General features: G+C 39.6%; 1 protein-coding gene across 1 annotated transcript in view; it reads left to right on the top strand.

Annotated features, from left to right (window-relative positions):
• Positions 1-10,734, top strand: part of FOXO3 (forkhead box O3) — a 125,961-nt gene extending 115,227 nt beyond the window's left edge. The window contains exon 3 of the mRNA XM_063124810.1: positions 5,007-10,734. The gene's annotated coding sequence lies outside the window, so the exon portion shown is untranslated. The remainder of the gene's footprint in view (positions 1-5,006) is intronic.
• The last annotated feature ends 3,302 nt before the right edge of the window (positions 10,735-14,036 follow it).

Below are 14,036 nucleotides of genomic sequence, written 5' to 3'. Positions count from 1 at the left end.
CTTGCTCACCAGAGGACCAGAGACATTTGTCCCTGGCAAGCTGGAGAGTGGATTTGTGGATGCCTGATATAATACAATATAACAATGTAATATAATAATAGGCCATCCGTTATTTGAGATTTTCCGTATGCGTTTTAAGGGCCATTATGCTATTCATGTGATTCAGCAAAGATAATTGGAAACTTGCTGTTCCAACCAATGCCAGAATTATGGGATAGCACACTCTAGCAAGATGACAGCATTGCTTGGTATTTTTAGAACAAGCAGAGCAGCATCAGGTGGACTTCCTAGAGCATTACTTCTTGTATCAATAGTATCAGGATCATATTGTAGAATCTTACTTTCTCAATTCCTTTCACCCCTTTCTATGAATGATTTTTCTCTCTGAGCATTTATTGCAGTTTAACCTTGGATCCTGAAGTTCTCATGCCCGATTGCCTTTTGATTTGCAAAGTTTAATGGATAGTTTGCCTTTTTATAGTAATCGTGGGGTGGGGGGTGGGGGGATGTTCTTGAACAATTAAGCCTGCAGGAACACAGCATAGTGCAGCTAATCAGGGACCCAGACTGGAGTTCACGGGAGATGATTTCTCTATATGTTTAATTGCTCCAAGGTGCTGAAAGAGGAGAAAAACGCGGTGCTTATTGCCACATTCCTTCATACAGGACTACACTTATGGGTGGAGAGCTCTTGTTTGGTAGAGAAACAAGGGTAAGAAGCGCAGAGCTTCATCCTCTCTTGGGGCCTTGCTGTATTTAAAGGGATAAGCACAGTCTCTGGATGAGTACTTAACAACCCTAACCCAGAATGTTTTATCAAAATAAGGGCTTCATTGAATGCAGTTCTCAGTTCAGATTAATTGAGTTTGATGCCTTTGGGCCATTGGATTCACAGACATGCATGGAACATGTACAAAAACCAAGAACTGGCTACTCTGTGGTATTTTATTGATCCTTGCTGTATAGTATTTCAGTGAGAAATTGCCCACAAAAGCATTGACATATTCACACCCTCTACCTTAGCACAGAGGAATTTTTAAATGTCACAGATTGTCTCAGCCCAAAGTGATCTAGGGTTCATTCATCGTAAGTTCCGTGAATGAGCTGAGCTATAATGCAGAACAGGCTTCCCATACGGTGCCCTCCAGATGTTATTGCACTACCATTTCCATCAGTCCCAGCCAGCATTGCCAATGGTCAGAGATAGTGTTGGCCCCAGCCTCCACAAGAATATGGAACATTTCTTCAGATTGATCTTTAGATTGTAGAGATAAGATGGCTTGAATTCAGATTCCAAAAAAGGGAAGGTCTTTTCTGCAGGGGATTTGAATTCTGTTGCTTGCCTTTTCCCAGGGCTCATGTACACCAAGCAGGATATTCCACTATGAAAGTGGTATGAAAGCAGTATATAAAAGGTAGGAGCCACACTACTGCTTTATAGCGGTATTGAAGTGCACTGACAACTGTCGGGGCCCATTGAACACATACCGTATTTCTTCGATTCTAAGACACACTTTTTTCCCTAAATAAACAGCTCTAAAAATGGACTGTGTCTTAGAATCGATGGCGTCTTAGAATCGAAGCAATACGGTACCATATACCACTTTCATACCACTTTCATAGTGCTATATCCTGCTTGATGTAGATGTGTCATGGGCCCCAACAGTTGTCAGTGCACTTCAGTACAATTATAAAGCAATAATGTAGATCCTACAGTGCAGTTCTATACCGCTATAAAGCTGTAGTGTGGCTCCTGCCTTCTATATACCGCTTTCATACCACTTTCATAGTGGAATATCCAGCTTGGTGTAGATGAGCCCCCAGTCTTTTTGCTTGTTTTGATTTAAACTTCTCTTTTCATTATCTTCAAGGAGAAGTAATTTAACTCAAGGAAGAGTGAAGGCACTTGATTTATAAGGGTGTCTTTTATTACACTTTCCCTTTTGAGCTGTGTATTATTGTTAACAATCGATGATGATGATGATGATGATGGCGGCCTTTCTGCTGGCACATCACCTTGGTCTTCCCTCCTTTTAAATGCTTTGTCTTGGCTTTCTGACCTGTCAGATTCATTTAACAATATTAGTAAATGAGAAGTCTCAATTGCAGGAAGGGTTGTTTTAATCATAATCATAATAAAGAGATAATACTCCCACAGTATAATAAAGAGCAACAATTCTGTGGATGCTCGTAGCGAATAGCAGAGTTTGGGTTTCCTGTGGAATGACAAATTAGAACTCATCAAGGCTAATTCTGTAGTCTGTTCTTCATGAATATTTGTGCATTTTGTATGGGTCACGTCAAGTGAAATGCTCTCCCTCCATTGCAAAAATTCACTTGCGGATTTGCCCAATCTATATCTGTTAGCAAACAGTACTACCATTCAGACCTATTACACCTCTACAGACAAATATGCAGTCCACTTTAACTACGCTTTTAGAGGGTTTGCTTCTGTTTTCCCTTTGACTAAAAGCCATCTAGACTGGGTTATGAATTGGGAAGTTGTGCAAAGTGGTTTGCAGTCATCATTCATGTTTGCAACATCCCTAGAACATACGTTATTAACGTTTCATTTTTTTTAAAAAAAATGGATGGGCAGCTGCAGCTCAAGAGATTGACTGAGCACCACGTTGTTCGCTAACTACGACAGCTTATGGACCCAGTTCTCTCAGTAGTACACTATACTTCAGCAAGCCTCATTCAGCTGAACCTGTTCATGACTCTTATACCTAAGTCATGATTCTTTTCAAGTTGGAAAATTAGCATTAGGTTCTTTTTAACTTGGAAAATTAGCAATGGCTTTATACATTTGAGGTTATAAAATATTACTGGGAAACTAATCCACCAGGTTATCTTGAATAAGTGGGGCTGATTTGGAGTAATAATTGGCAAGGGTATTGCGACCTTCCCGTTTGAGCCATGCATCAGATATACCAACAGATAAGTAAATTTACATTATTTGTGAATCACACAGTACTGGAACATCCCTCGTCGGACATTTCTTAAGTTTTCTGCCATAAGAAATACTGTGTATCGTATTGGAGTGCTCCATATGCACCAATATTCTCCTTTTTCTGATGTTGACATTGGATGGAGTGTTATGGCTTTCCTTTTGATGAGCTCAAATCCAGTTTCACCAGCAGCACATTTACTGTACCTTGTACTTGGGGAAACATTAGTGCGTCACCTTTCCATTCTGGACAAATTTCCAGTACAGCATAATTAGCACCTGTGGGAACCAAATGGGTGCAGTAATCTGCATTAGGTAATACTTTAAGGCTTCTCTCTTGCCATTTCAGCTGAGATCAGAGTTTGGGGAATTTAATTCTAAGCTTACAGTGGTGGAATGAGGTTAGACAGAGGCAAATGAAATGGCTTTCCAGTTCAAGCAATATAAACAAGGAATAACCAGAGCAGTTGTTTTGGGGCAAAGTGGACTGGGCTGGAGGTAAAGTGAGGTGAGTGCCCACTGTTTGCTATGTGCTTCCATGTTTGCAAGGTTGCTGTTGTTTTAAACTTTATTTATTTATACATACATACAATTGTATCCTGCCCTTTATCACTGGGAGCTCAGGTCAAATCATACAAACAGTAAATATACACAGCTAAAAACAAATTAAACTATTAATCAAGCTAAAACTAGTATAGAATGGTTTTATAAACTATTGTAATCAAGTTAACATAGTTTTTCATTTATTGAAAAAATCAGTGAATTCATCACCTAGCAACATAATGTGTTGCTTATTTTAAAGCGTGATAGAAAGCAAACATCTCAAACACTCTACAGCCAGTTCACATGACCTCTGGTCAAGTGTTACTGACTGGTCATATGAATCAGCCCTTAATCTGTATGGATGGCAAAGGGAATTCTTTCTCTTGTTCACCAACATCTCTACCTGTTTTAGCTTTACAATAGACAGAAAGCAACACTAGAGATGATTTTTCCTAGCATTGATAAATTGTCTAAGGCTCTCAGATTCAGGGAAAGAGCCTGGGAGATAAGGGGTGGCACCTGGTAGCTTCAGGAGGGACTCTGGTGAGGTGGGTAGAGCCAGGGAACTACACCTGGTGGATCAGATACTGGCAGTAATTTGTGGCACAACAGTGTAGAGACTGTTGGACATGGAAGCAGAGCAAATATCAAAACCTCTTATCAAACCAAGTAAAAAATAGCCTGGCACTGGGTGCCGACCCTTCACCCTGAGATTATGCTCCTTTTAGAAATCCTGAGAAGGCTAGAACTTCAGTCCAAACATCATACTTGCTCCCACCTTGTGCAGTTGGATCAAAATCACACTTACAAACATGAAGTTGCATCTTCTCTCCTTGTCTGTGAATATGTTTGTAGCCAAGTTGGTAAACCTGTTCTCTATCTACAGAGATTTGCGGCAAGCTAAAAACACACAATATTGTTGTCATTCTCCGAACTCTGAATGAAACCCTTCCATGATGGGATTCAGAGTGGCTGACACAACGTGTGCATGTTTCCCTGGAATCTTGTAGCAAAAGCAGGATTCCATACAAGTGTCTGAAGCTATGTGTTAAATGTATGTGCACACCAAGAAACATAATATAGAGAGGGAATGACATTGAAAATGTTTGTTTATTTCTATTCTGCCCAATAGCCCATGCACTCTGGGCAGTTCACAGCAATTCACATTTCACCTTTCCGGTGCCTTATATGTATTTCAGCCACAAGCTGTGCCAGCACAATGTTATACACCTAACAATCAGCATTTACCTTTAACACAGATTTTAGATTCTTTCCCCTTATAAATGTATGAGCCACCTTTCAGCCCAAATAAGGCTCCTGAGGCAAATTATAGGAATTGCAGCGGAATAGGCAGCTTCGACTGGGCCAGGGGGGGAGAGGGACTTGCCTCTTCACCTTGGGATGGCCTAGGCCCTTCTTTGTGCCAATGCAGTAGCGTACCTTTCAGATAAAGGTGTTTGTAGAGTTTTTGGATGTACACTGACAAGGTTTTGTCTTGACTTTTTCCCCCCAGGCCCTTCATCTGACACGAGTCCTAAAGAAGAAAAAAATCCTTTGCCAAAATCAACTGTCAGCAAGGACAGGGATACCGTTTACAGCTTATAACCTTTGTGAACCCTGCATTATTTTCCTAATGAAATAGAGACTGTTAATGACCCCCAGAACCTGAGTGATGAACCTCCATGTCTGGAATTGAACTCATCCTGAAGTATGCAAAATCTTCCTATTATGGGGTGGTCCAGCACCAACTCGAGGATGCATTGGTTCAGCCCCCATCCTATTTCAGAACACACTGTGTAGCCTTTAAGATTGTTTATTTGTCAATCAGTATATGGTATTCCAGTATGTTAAAGGGTTGCAGGATATTTTCAGTTGGCTTTTATTTTTCAGGGTTTCCCCCACCCCACCCATCTAAGGTGTGAGTAATTTTCTCTCTCTCTCTCTCTCTCTGAAATGCTTTAATTGTTCCTCATGAATATGGAATGCAGAATAATATATGCACAATGAAAAGCTGAATCCATTTTGTCTTGAAATACCAACAGCACTTGAATATTACTGTCTTTAATAGCACCTACCAACTAATTGGATTTAAGAGGTGGTTTATAAGGGGATTTAATGTTTGGTTTTGGTTTTTATTTTTATTTTTATTTGGGTTGATTAGTTAATTGGTTGGTTCTGATCCAGTCCTTACAACCCCAAAAGTATTTTCCTAAATTAAAGGTACGTTTTCTTTTCTATTTTCAGCACCTAGAGGGTGGATTTTACCTCACAAAATTAGCCACCACCATTGCTGCAACCTAACCAGTGTTCAAAAGGTGCAAAGGAGAAGGGCATTTCATAACATTTCGTGAGTCAGGAGCTGACTTGCGGTCAGTCAGATCCACTTTAGCTTAGTGTGTTAGCTATCCGTTCTGCCCAAACAACTGCAATGGATTTGAGTTTGGGTATGAAAATGAGTAAGTAAGCAGCACTGTTTGCCACCTTGCCAAACAATTTGTCCATAACCACCTAGAAGGCAACAGCTTGCTTTCAAATTATTGTTATTATTATTATTAATAATAATAATAATAACAAAACAAAAAACTAAATAAAAAATTACTATATTGCATGAAAACAGAGTTTTATGTATATGCATCATCCAGGTCTTGGGTGATTTATTACACTGATAATTATTTTTTACATCCTTTCCTTGACTATTCTTTCCTTCTTGTGATGTATCATTGAGACTGGGAGGAAAGACTGAGGGAGGGCAGCAAGAAGAGACAGGGAGGGAAAAACCATACAGGTAGCTTTTCATAGGAGCGTAGATTGTAATTGGATAAATTCCACTGAAAAAGTAGTTTTTATATATTTTGCTTATATGAGTTTCTTTTGTAAATTTATATAGTAATAATGACTGACAGTTATGGTGCTGTGCAGGTCGTGTTTTGACTACCTTTTATTGGTATCTTTTGGGGGAGCGGGGAGGAGAGAAACACAGAGAAAACCCAATGGTACGTTAAAAAAGTGTTTGTTTTTTAAAGTGGTATGAAGACACTTTGGCTAGGACAATGCATACAAATTTCTCCAAAGTGATACATGAAAAACGTTTTCGGGCGTAAAGACGTAATGCATATAAATATATAAAAATATTTTATTATGTACAGAAACGGATCATTATGCATGAATGTTAGTTAGAAGAACAAACTAGCATTTTAACCCAAAGTTTCAGTGCATGAGTTTCCACTGGCACATGAACCATGTACTCCGTGGTGTGACTCCCTTCAGCCACCACACATTAGTGCACGTGCATATGTAAGGCACGCAAGCACACACACGTACATACACACATCTGTAGGCCCCATATTGCTCCTTCTTTTCCAACCCTCTGAGGTAATGTTGGTGAAATAACCGCTCCTCGTGTGATGGAAGTTTTGTTTTGTACTGTAGCCTCCTCATGATTGTGCTGCGCTATTCTATAGATGAACATGTGAACTCCATCATGCAGTTCATAACTGAATTATGAAACTCTGTGCTGTCGTGGTTCTAAATAGGTCATAGAATATAAACTTTCCAAATACTTAAGATTTTTTATCATTTAAAAAAATACAGACTATTTTTTTAATAATCAAGGTGGTATATTTGTCAATGGCAGGGTTAATTTATCATATTTCTTTAATCAGCGATAACCAATGTGTGTGTTTCTTCGCCACATTGGAAAGGGCTTCCCCGAGAGGAAAACACTATAAAATTGTCATCCGTTCCAGGGGCTTAAGAAAGATGTCAGTTTATTTAGAGAGACTCAGTTATAGGTACCTATTACCAAAGCTAGTTAAGAATTTGTTCACATGCCTTCAATATACAAGAGTATCTGGTACATCATTAAATGTGAATTCAGCTGATGATGATGTTTTGAGGTGTTTGTTGTTTTCTTCTCTGATATAGCAATGTATTTGGTGATTGACAATTTCTTTTATTTCTAAGTTTCTGTCTTCTCAACAGGAAGTCTGTGCATAAAAAAAATCTGGTACCCACCAAGTTTATGGTTTCCTCCTTTGACTTCTCCTGTTGAGTTTCCTTTATCCACTTGAGAGTATAATATTTCAGGGAGCTCATGTAGAGCAGGAGTGGGCAGAAGGTACCCAGATGTTTTGGATTTCAACTCCCAAAAGTCCCTACCAAAATGGTGAGTGACCAGGAATTCTGGAAATTGAAGTCTAAAACATCTGAAGATCTAGTTTCTGCCCAACCCTGATGTAGCGGAACAAGTAGGTTCTCCCATTGGCAAGTTCTTAATTTTATTCCCGTGATTAATTTGCATCAAGCATAGAAACTACGGGTGCAAAGTTAAACATGTTTTAACCCATTGTTTTCAATGGGAGAGAATTAAACACCTGCCATAGACATCAGTGGGACGTTAAGGCTGCCATCTGATGTGTATTTTTGGGAGTAAACAAAAAGGGGGACTTCCTTGTAAATATGCATAGAATCAGGTGGTATACCTGCAATCCACACCTGCTGGAGATAACATGATTTCCACTGCCTCACACCACGGCTGCTCCCTTATAATTTTTGTGGGGGAAAATACACCCACATGGTTAGGGGTTGCATGCAGAAGGTCCCAGGTTCAATCTCCAGTAAGGCAGAGAAAAACACATACCTGAAAACGTGGAGAGCCACTACCCCAGTCAGTGTAAACAAGCCAGAGATGGTCTGACTCTGTTCCCACCTTCCTGAATTTTCAGTACTTTCTTGGGAGAGCTTTTGGGCGGGGGGGGGGGGGAGGCATTTCATCTGTGCAAAGGATGCATGAACCAAGGAACCCTTCTGAGTAAACAAACATCCTAATCACAAACCAGCTAAGCCATGGTACTGAGGCTGCAGACTACTTTGCTCCGTTGACTTTGATAGGATAACAATCAGCAAATAGGACACACACACACACACACACACACACACACTTAGATTGCAAGGAGTCTGTATTTCTTTGAAAAGGCTATTTATTTATTTATTTATTGTAAAATTCAGCCACTAAAGGCTTACTGTCATTACATTGGACATGATCAAGTTGAATGCAAGCACTTCGCAGCCTGGTTCGGTGCATGTTTACTCAGAAGAAAGTCTCACTGCTTGTCTAGTGCACTCTGTTCTCAGTCATAGAATTGTTAATCAGAAGGGAGTCTATGGGACCTGCCAGTGGCTCAGTTTTCTTCCTCCTCTATAGCTGGACCCCAAAGCTGCACACAACACATAGTTCCAGATATTTGGATTCAGTCCTCAACTGGGAGCCCAATCAAGAAACTGCTCTTCAGTCAACCTCCCAGCATCTGCACTCCAGCTTACAAGCTTAAGTAGCTTATGGGCTTTCTGTGTCAATCTTTTACCTGGAGCATGTCCACAGCATCCACAATTATTTGTCCAACTTGCTTCCCTGAGCCAGTCCCTATAATTATGGTAATTTATATGGACCTAAAAGAGTTAAGTGCTAGATGAAAGCAAGCACCTGGGAAATCCTGAGTTAGATACTGGCCCAGTTCAGATGTAACACTAACCCATGGTTTTGTTACAAGAATGAGCAGCTGTAGCCTCAGCTCACATTCTCCACACTTCCCTCTCCCTCCATCCACAAGGGGAGAAGATTGAAAGCTCCCACTTTCCATTTTGAATAAACCAGTTTCCTGGCACATTTCTAAACTCTAGAAGTTGATCTATTCTGACTGCAGTTAGTTAAACCAGGATCTGAAACCTGGTTTGTCTGAACTAGCCACAGTTAGACGAAACTACAGTTTCCTGAGCTGAGATGTAACAGGATCCAATGGGTTGGGGGTTTGTTTTGGGTTTTTGTACATTTATATCCCACCTTTCAAATCAATCTGAAGGTAGTCATGACTACAAATATACAAAAATGAAAGTGAAAGCTTTCAATCTCCTCCCTTTGCATCTGAAAGCGGAGTTGCGGGGAAAGTGCAAGTCCCGGGATCACTGCCACTCATTCTCATATCACTAAAACCTGGTTTATTGTTATCTGAACCAGGCCTTTATGCCAAATGGTCTTTCTACATTCAAAGTCTGATACAGTTACTGGGATGCTTTGGCACTTAATCTATATTTTTGGGATGCAAACTTCAAACCACAGAACTTGAAGTAGTCCTGAAGTAGTTGCGTTGACTCCGCATAAGTGTTTTAAATTTCCCAGCCATCTACCATCCAACATGCAAGTACTCCAACCTGTTTAAGCTCCATTTAAGCATATGAGATGGCATTCTTGATCTATATAATACTACAGTACACGTGACAAGACTCAGTTACTCCAATGGGTCTGTGGACAACTTTTCAGACTTGTTGAATTATGTGGGATTGTATTTATACAATTAGGGTCAATCCAGTCACCCTAATTTTTGAATTATGAGTCCACTAAAAATTGAAATTATGTCCATTAAATAAGGATTTACCACAGAAGCATAAGAAATTCCTTTAACTGTCTATTGAACAGTTCACAGCATTCTGTTTTTCAACCACTTCATATTTCTTCTTTGATTTCACGCTAGCTGAAATAATTTCTCCAATAATAGGTTACCAGGCTACTGCCTATCATATCAATGTCTTCAAAAACTAAATGTTGGAACACTTATCTTTTGGAATTGGCATCATGGCTTGGCGACTAACTTCCATTCACTATTTTCCAAACGTTATGTATATCGGAAATACCAGCAAATGTGAAGGGGGACCAGATATAATTTAACTTGCTATACAGAGGGGTGGGGAATGTATTGTACATTATGGCTTCACGTGTGAAACTTTTTTTTAACCAAAAAAAGTTGCATGAATGGACAAAATATGTATACAGTATCTGTAAAACTGTCTTATCTGGGTTATTTCTTTCACTGTCAAACCACATACTTTGGAAGAATATTCCATCCACTGCCTTAGTGCATGGCCGTCTTTCCTAAAAGGTGCACAATTTTTACTTTTCGTATGAGCTACGTTGCAGTTTCGTTTGAAAGCTGGCACTGTTGGAAACTCAACGGTGGCTTTTGTGAAACCAAATGCTGACATGGGTGAATATACTACCTTACTACATAATGATTGGATGTCAGTTTGATTTGAAAATCTTCCCCCTTTGCAAATGAAATAGCGGTGCAGAGCTTAACTCCACTTGATGTTAGTAGATATTGCCTTGTGTATCACATTCTCAATTGTAATCTAGTTTGTAAAAGAAATTGTGACGCATGTAAATAAAGCATAATGATCTCTATGCTGAATGTAAAGGCTCATTTTTCCTTCATTGGTTTTTCTTCATAGAAACTAGATTTTATTTATTTATTTATTTATTTATTTATTTATTGCATTTTTATACTGCCAAAGCTGTCTGGGCAGTTTACAAAAATTAAAACCATGGAAACCATTCAAAATATAAAACAAACAGTATAAAAGCATAATATAAAATACAATATAAAAACACAACCAGGATAAAATTGAGCAACAATGCAGAATTTAATACAGATTTAAAATACAAATTTAAAACATCAAAGTTAAAATTAAGTTAATAGACTGTTAAAATGCTGAAAAAAATAAAAAGGTCTTCACCTGGTGTCTAAAACAGCATAGTGTAGATGCCAGGTGAACCTCTTTAGGGAGCTCATTCCACAGCCGGGGTGCCACAGCAGATAAGGCCCTCCTCCTGGTGGTTGTCTTCTGGGGGGAAATAAGCCCTCCTCCATGCATGAGTTTTTTCCACCTATGAAATGTAAAAAATGCTTATTTTAGATGAACATTGTTATTCCTTCACCCTCTGGAGAACTAGAGCTAATCTACACAGTGTATGTAGGGGGGAGGGGGACACACCAGACTATGGCCACCTTGAGGCCCAGTATTGAGCAAAATGTGTAGTAGTAGTAGTAGTAGTAGTAGTAATAATTAATAATAATAATAATAATAATAATAATAATGGTGATGGCTGTACCACTTCAGGATCATGTGGGGTGGGGGATTGCACATTTCAGAACTTCCCTTTATTAAGCACTTCCTGCATGTGGAGAGCTCAAGGGTCAGGCAAGAACGTATCATTGATACGCTCATTTTCTGCATGAAGGAAGTTTGTTGTTGTTTTAATGAGGAACTATGTATTTGTTTGCAGTATCTGAATGTGAGTGCACCCTACTCAGCCATTATGATCCAATGGGTAGAAATGTTGAGTTTGAACCTGGATTCAGATCCCAGCATGGTCACTCAGCTAGCTGGGTGGCTCTGGACCAAGTGTCTCTTCCACAACCTCATTCCCTCTCTAGGAGTATCAGAATTCCACCTCACAAGCAGATGAATGAGATTAGGAAATGTTACTGATCCTGAGTCTGGCTAATGCAACAGCATGTGTGGGTGCATGTGTGTCCTCGTACACTATTCCATCTCATTCTCCTTAGTGGATTTTCTGCAGTAAGAAAAACAGTGGAAGAAACAGTTGAAAAACCTAAGAAGGTCATGAGTGGAAGATGATGTTATCTGGACCCCCATAAAATTCCATGAATGAGGCAGGGCAATGGTGTGATAAAAGCATCACCTGGAATTCTTGTGTGTGTGTGTGTGTGTAGATCTACATGCACAGTCACAAAGTTGCTTTAGTTCTCTTGATTGACATAGCAGATGGAAAGTTGAACTTTGGAATAGACATGTAGTCCCAAGACACCCGAAATCAGACACAATACCAGGACTCTTACATGCACTGCCATTTATCACTGGCTGCAGGCTTGATTCATGTGAGCTGCATTACTCTACAGTAACAATGACCTGCGTGACTAAACTGCATGATCTATACCGCAGCGTGATGCAACTGCTGGCCTAAAGTTAGAATTGGCCCTGGCCCTGTTCCTATCCCACACTAGGCTGCCTCTGATTTCAAAGATGCCTGCCTATTTTATTATTTCTTTCCCTTCTGCTCATGCTCTCTTGGACTAGAAGCCACTGAAGATCCTGACATGGCCCTTAGGCATCAAGGCCTGGGAATCTTTCAGCTGAAGATGGTAAAAAGCGAATTGCCAAAGTATCATTGCTAAAAAAATAAAAGGGGGAAGAAAGACAAAGGTCTTCAATATCACATAATGCTAAGCACAATTCATTCATATTTGAATGCTATTATTATGATTATTATGATTACTATTATTATTATTATTATTATCATTCTCACTTGTGGTGGTTTTTCTAGACTGACATGATGGGCTTTGCCAAGTCATGCTATCTTTTAATTATCTAGAAATTTCCTGACTTTTGAACATGTTTTAAGTATGACTGCTTTCTGGATGTTGGTGTGAATGTATTTTGGCACAGTTTCTGAAGGTTTTCTGTAAAAAAAGATGATGATGATGATGATGATGATGATGATGATGATCATCTCTCTTCTTGCTCATGGCGATTTTTCTAGATGGACATGACGGGCTTTGTCAAGTCATGCGATGATGATGATGATGATGATGATGATGATGATGATTTCTGTACCGCTTCATAGTCAAACGCTTTGAGCAGTGTACAACAATTAACAAAAACATTTCAGTTTAACCTGTTGTGATAATGGTTTGTTCATGTTCACTCAAGCTTCAAAATGCTGGGAAATTACAGCTGTTAAGGGACAAGGCCATATGATATAGTATGGTATCCTTTGCCATGGCTTGTTCCAGCTTCACCACTACCCAGGATTTGGATGTGTGCCAGTGGCAGAGTGGTGCACGTAAGCCCTCCACGTAAGCCATGGAGTCCATGCAACTGAAGCTATCATGCAATTGAAGCTACCAATCCACTGTACAAGTACCTTACTGACAACTAGTACCATCCAAATAGAAAGGGAGCTTGAAGATCATCTAGTCTAACTCCCTGCCAAAGGGAAAGCATTTTGATACATCTTTTCTTTTAGCCATTTAAGTGAAAGGACAGACAGGATGGAGACTGTCTGCTAGTGCTTGCCCAATAATGAGCATGGAGGTAGCGTGATGTGCAGCTCAGTTTCGAAGCCTCCCTGTGGCAATCATTTTCTGTGCTAGGGCCAAGTGGTGGTGGTGGTGGTGATGATGATGATAAATGAAGAAGATCTCTATGGAAATGTGGGACAGTTCTAAAACTGAAAAAGAGATCTAGATCAATGCAAACTCACACACCTCATGGTAAGAATGGGTTTGGTCCCACTGCTAAGAAAGTTGTCCAACTGCACCTTGAATATGTTCTTTGTGAGTGCTCCGTGCATAACTTGGGAGTAGGGGAGAGATTAACTTTCAATTTTGCAGACACCATCAGTGTATTCAAAGTTATCTTCACAATAAAGGCAAACAACAACGGTTAGACTTACCAGCCAAGCCAGATTTAACGGCAGCAGCTTATGCTGCTGCAAACACACAATAATATTATTTTTCTTTAAGAGCTGTTAAAGACTCCCAAGCCAGCATTGGGTCAAAAGCATTTATTTTTGTGAGGAGAGCAAGGGAAATTTACATTTTAAAATAAAATTCTACTGTTCTGGTAACTTAAAGCCTTGGTTATCTTCTTGTTTCCAGTTTTTCCATAATGAGTTGTCCACAGCATT

Source organism: Elgaria multicarinata, chromosome 4 (assembly GCF_023053635.1).
Source record: "Elgaria multicarinata webbii isolate HBS135686 ecotype San Diego chromosome 4, rElgMul1.1.pri, whole genome shotgun sequence".
Lineage (NCBI taxonomy): Eukaryota > Metazoa > Chordata > Lepidosauria > Squamata > Anguidae > Elgaria > Elgaria multicarinata.
This window is presented reverse-complemented; position numbering and strand designations above follow the sequence as displayed.